The sequence below is a fragment of the Hyla sarda genome, chromosome 1 (assembly GCF_029499605.1).
Source record: "Hyla sarda isolate aHylSar1 chromosome 1, aHylSar1.hap1, whole genome shotgun sequence".
Taxonomy (NCBI): domain Eukaryota; kingdom Metazoa; phylum Chordata; class Amphibia; order Anura; family Hylidae; genus Hyla; species Hyla sarda.
This window is the reverse complement of record NC_079189.1, coordinates 609,736,154-609,742,153: the sequence shown is the minus strand read 5'-3', so window position 1 is coordinate 609,742,153 and position 6,000 is coordinate 609,736,154. Positions and strand designations below refer to the sequence as shown.

The 6,000-nt window shown below is 33.6% G+C and overlaps 1 protein-coding gene across 1 annotated transcript in view; it reads left to right on the top strand.

Moving 5' to 3' along the window:
- Positions 1–1,430: 1,430 nt before the first annotated feature.
- Positions 1,431–6,000, top strand: part of LOC130298224 (oocyte zinc finger protein XlCOF6.1-like) — a 32,902-nt gene continuing 28,332 nt past the window's right edge. Inside the window, exon 1 of the mRNA XM_056551145.1 lies at positions 1,431–1,492. The gene's annotated coding sequence lies outside the window, so the exon portion shown is untranslated. The remainder of the gene's footprint in view (positions 1,493–6,000) is intronic.

Here is a 6,000-nt window from a genome sequence, read left to right as displayed (position 1 = left end):
TACATGTATATACTATAATACTATAATACATGTATATACTATAATACTATAATACATGTATATACTATAATACTATAATACATGTATATACTATAATACTATAATACATGTATATACTATAATACTATAATACATGTATATACTATAATACTATAATACATGTATATACTATAATACATGTATATACTATAATACTATAATACATGTATATACTATAATACTATAATACATGTATATACTATAATACTATAATACATGTATATACTATAATACTATAATACATGTATATACTATAATACTATAATACATGTATATACTATAATACATGTATACACTATAATACTATAATACATGTATATACTATAATACTATAATACATGTATATACTATAATACTATAATACATGTATATCCTATAATACTATAATACATGTATATACTATAATACTATAATACATGTATATGCTATAATACATGTATATACTATAATACATGTATATACTATAATACTATAATACATGTATATACTATAATACTATAATACATGTATATACTATAATACATGTATATACTATAATACTATAATACATGTATATACTATAATACATGTATACACTATAATACTATAATACATGTATATACTATAATACTATAATACATGTATATGCTATAATACTATAATACATGTATATACTATAATACTATAATACATGTATATACTATAATACAGACATTTAGTGTATTTTGTCCTGTTATTGTCGGTGTCCATACATCTTCTTATCCACATAGACACCTACAGTCATCGTCCTCTGATATATACACTATAATACATGTATATACTATAATACTATAATACATGTATATACTATAATACTATAATACATGTATATACTATAATACTATAATACATGTATATACTATAATACATGTATACACTATAATACTATAATACATGTATATACTATAATACTATAATACATGTATATACTATAATACTATAATACATGTATATACTATAATACTATAATACATGTATATACTATAATACAGACATTTAGTGTATTTTGTCCTGTTATTGTCGGTGTCCATACATCTTCTTATCCACATAGACACCTACAGTCACCGTCCTCTGACATATACACTATAATACATGTATATACTATAATACTATAAAACATGTATATACTATAATACTATAATACATGTATATACTATAATACTATAATACATGTATATACTATAATACTATAATACATGTATATACTATAATACAGACATTTAGTGTATTTTGTCCTGTTATTGTCGGTGTCCATACATCTTCTTATCCACATAGACACCTACAGTCACCGTCCTCTGACATCATTTATCTCTACACTGAGCCCTGATCATGTGACTCCTTGACCCCTCCCTCCTCCTCCATGTGACTGATCACCTGACTGTGACATCATCGCAGGTCCTGTTAGTACACTTCCTGTTCGACTCCAAGGAAGGAGGTATGAAGATATATATGTGTATAGAATATCATGTGGGTAAATATATATATATATATGTATGTATATAATGGCCCAGATTTATCGAACTGTGTGAGAGAAAAAGTAGAGAGATTTCCTCACAGCGACCAATCACAGCTCAGCTTTCACTTTACCACAGCTCGTTATCTGAGCTGTGATTGGTTGCTGTGGAGAAATCACTTTTTCCTCTCACACAGTTTGATAAATCGGGGCCAATATGTGTGTGTGTATGTATATGTATATAGTATATAATGTGTGTGTGTATGTATAGTATATAATGGGGGGATATTTTTAAAAGGATTTATGTGTTTTTTTTTCCCGTAACTTTGGCGCAACACTTTGGCGCATCTTCGCCACTGTCATTTTTATAACTTTCTCAAAATCACACGGTCCTGTGTGTGATTTTTACTTTGGTCAGTAAATCATCATTTACTCCAATCGATCTTTGGCGCAATTTTGCGCCTTTATTTTAATTTTATTTTTTTGGCACAATTCACCGCCAAGAAATTTTGTACATGGAAAACACACATAGCAATGTCAGAAAATGTAAAGGCGTCAAAATACATTTAAATTTTTTTTTTGTGAAAGCAGCGACGCCTCCGGGGCTGCTCAATACTATCCTGCGACATAGTTGTCTCTGAGTGACCTTCACCCTCCGTTGAACCAGCATTGGACATGGCCGCACAGGTTCAGGAAAGATAAGCACTAAAGTAACCAAAAAATAACTACTCAAGGTGAAAATAAAATCCATTTCACATTGCGGCTATAAACCCCACAAAAGAAAATACCTCATGTCGCTTGCTGATATACTGTCGGTTTGGCGATAGTAAATGAGGGCCAATGTGTATATATATATGTGTGTGTGTATATAGTATATAATGTGTATGTATATATAGTATATAATGTGTATGTATATATAGTATATAATGTGTATATAATGTGTATGTGTATATATAGTATATAATGTGTGTGTGTGTGTATATAGTATATAATATGTATGTGTATATAGTATATAATGTGTGTGTGTATATAGTATATAATGTGTGTGTGTGTATATAGTATATAATGTGTGTGTGTGTATATAGTATATAATGTGTGTGTGTATATATAGTATATAATGTGTATATAATGTGTGTGTGTATATAGTATATCATGTGTGTGTGTGTATATAGTATATAATATGTATGTGTATATAGTATATAATGTGTGTGTGTGTATATAGTATATAATGTGTGTGTGTATATAGTATATAATGTGTGTGTGTGTATATATAGTATATAATGTGTATGTGTATATATAGTATATAATGTGTATGTATATATAGTATATAATGTGTATGTGTATATATAGTATATAATGTGTGTGTGTATATATAGTATATAATGTGTGTGTATATATAGTATATAATGTGTGTGTGTGTGTATATAGTATATAATGTGTGTGTGTGTGTATATAGTATATAATGTGTGTGTGTGTGTATATAGTATATAATGTGTGTGTGTGTATATAGTATATAATGTGTGTGTGTGTATATATAGTATATAATGTGTGTGTGTGTATATATAGTATATAATGTGTGTGTGTGTATATATAGTATATAATGTGTGTGTGTGTATATAGTATATAATGTGTGTGTGTGTGTATATAGTATATAATGTGTGTGTGTGTGTATATAGTATATAATGTGTGTGTGTGTGTATATAGTATATAATGTGTGTGTGTGTGTATATAGTATATAATGTGTGTGTGTGTGTGTATATAGTATATAATGTGTGTGTGTGTATATAGTATATAATGTGTGTGTGTGTGTGTATATAGTATATAATGTGTGTGTGTGTGTGTATATAGTATATAATGTGTGTGTGTGTGTGTATATAGTATATAATGTGTGTGTGTGTGTGTATATAGTATATAATGTGTGTGTGTGTGTGTATATAGTATATAATGTGTGTGTGTGTGTATATAGTATATAATGTGTGTGTGTGTGTGTATATAGTATATAATGTGTGTGTGTGTGTGTATATAGTATATAATGTGTGTGTGTGTGTATATAGTATATAATGTGTGTGTGTGTGTGTATATAGTATATAATGTGTGTGTGTGTGTATATAGTATATAATGTGTGTGTGTGTATATATAGTATATAATGTGTGTGTATATATAGTATATAATGTGTGTGTATATAGTATATAATGTGTGTGTGTGTGTGTATATAGTATATAATGTGTGTGTGTGTGTGTGTATATAGTATATAATGTGTGTGTGTGTGTGTGTATATAGTATATAATGTGTGTGTGTGTGTGTGTATATAGTATATATATATGTGTATAGTATATAATGTGTGTGTGTATATAGTATATAATATGTGTGTGTGTATATATAGTATATAATATGTATGTGTATATAGTATATAATGTGTATATAATGTGTATGTGTATATATAGTATATAATATGTATGTGTATATAGTATATAATGTGTGTGTGTATATAGTATATAATGTGTGTGTGTGTGTATATAGTATATAATATGTATGTGTATATAGTATATGTGTATGTGTGTGTGTGTATATAGTATATATATATGTATGTGTATAGTATATAATGTGTATATAGTATATAATGTGTATGTATATGTGTGTATATAGTATATAATGTGTGTGTGTGTGTGTGTGTGTGTGTATATAGTATATATATATATGTGTGTTTATAGTATATAATGTGTGTGTGTGTATATAGTATATAATGTGTGTATATATATGTATGTGTATATAGTATATAATGTGTACATATACATATCTTAGGGCTGCACAATATATCACAATCACATTGCAGTTTTTTTTTTTTTGTATTATGTCGATTATTCCTTAGATTATTCCAAAATTGTAATAGTCTCCATAGTGCAGTGGTTTACAGTGTGTCTCCTGCTGTTGTAAAACTACAACTCCCAGCATGTCCGGACAGCCAAAGGTATGCTAGGAGTTGTAGTTTTGCAACAGCTGGAGACACACACACTGTCCAATGGGGACTAAAAAAAAATAGTAAAAATAAATGGAAATTAAAAAACAAATAGTTAATAAAAGTGAATAAGCCCCTCCCCTAATACAAATTAAAATCCCCCTTTTCCCAATTTTTCAAATAAAAAAAATAATATACCGTATATCCCGGCGTATAAGACGACTTTTTAACCTCGAATTTTCTTCTGAAAAGTCGGGGGTCGTCTTATACGCCGGGTACTGGGGTCCGGCATAGGAATACCTATAATTATCTGCCCGGGCCGGCTCCCGCGTGTGGCTGCAGGCGGGGGCCGGCCAGAGCAAGTAAAAACTAATACTGTATACTAAAAACCAGGGTGCCTCCAGCTGTTGTGAAACTACAACTCCCAGCACGGCAAAGGCTGTCCGGGCATGCTGGGAGTTGTAGTTTTACAACAGCTGGAGGCACACTGGTTTTTAGTATACAGTATTAGTTTTTACTTGCTGTGGCCGGCCCCCGCCTCCAGCCACACATGGGAGCCGGCCCGGCTATTCCTATACCGGCATCCCTGTGTCCCGAAAAATCTTCTCAGGACATAAGGATGTCCGACGGTCACTTACCATTCCCCGACGTCCTCCTGCGGTCCGGTCCTCCGTCTCTATGGTTGTACGCACAAGACGTCAGTGACGTCACGTGCCTACAACCATAGAGGCAGAGGAGCGCAGGACCAGGAGGACCGCAGGAGGACGCGCGCTGACCGGGGCCTGGTGAGTGACCGGCCGTGCTATCTTAAGTGATCCGGTCACCGCTCCCGGCACCTACTGCTATGGTCCATAGGCCATAGCAGTAGATGGTGACCCGGGCCTGAGGAGCGGTGATCGGAACACTGTGGGGGCAGACCAGTACAGACATACAGCCTGCAGCCATACACTGTATATGGCTGGAAGCTGTATGTCTGTTGGGGGGGAGCTGCTGACCTAATGTGGGGGGAACTGCCTACAAATGTGGGGGGAGCTGCCTACAAATGTGGGGGGAGCTGCCTACTATTGTGGGGGAACTGCTGACCTAATGTGGGGGGAGCTGCCTACAAATGTGGGGGAGCTGCCTACTATTGTGGGGGAACTGCTACTAATGTGGGGGGAGCTGCGTACTAATGTGGGGGAACTGCCGACCTAATGTAGGGGGGGGCGGGCAATCTAATGTGGGGGAACTGGCAACCTAATGTGGGGGAACTGCCAACTTAATGTGGGGGGAACTATACTGCCTACCTAATGTGGGGGAAGATGCTGCCTACCTAATTTGGGGGGAACTACAAGGTACCGTACATCGCGGTAGGAGGGGTAGTCTTATATGGTGAGTATATCCCAAACTTTATATTTTAACTGTAAAAGTTGGGGGTCATCTTATACGCCGGCATATACGTTAAACTTAACTCCTTAAGGACCAAGGACGTACCGGTACGTCCTTGGTCCTGCTCTTCTGATATAACGCCGGGTTACACAGTAACCCGGCGTCA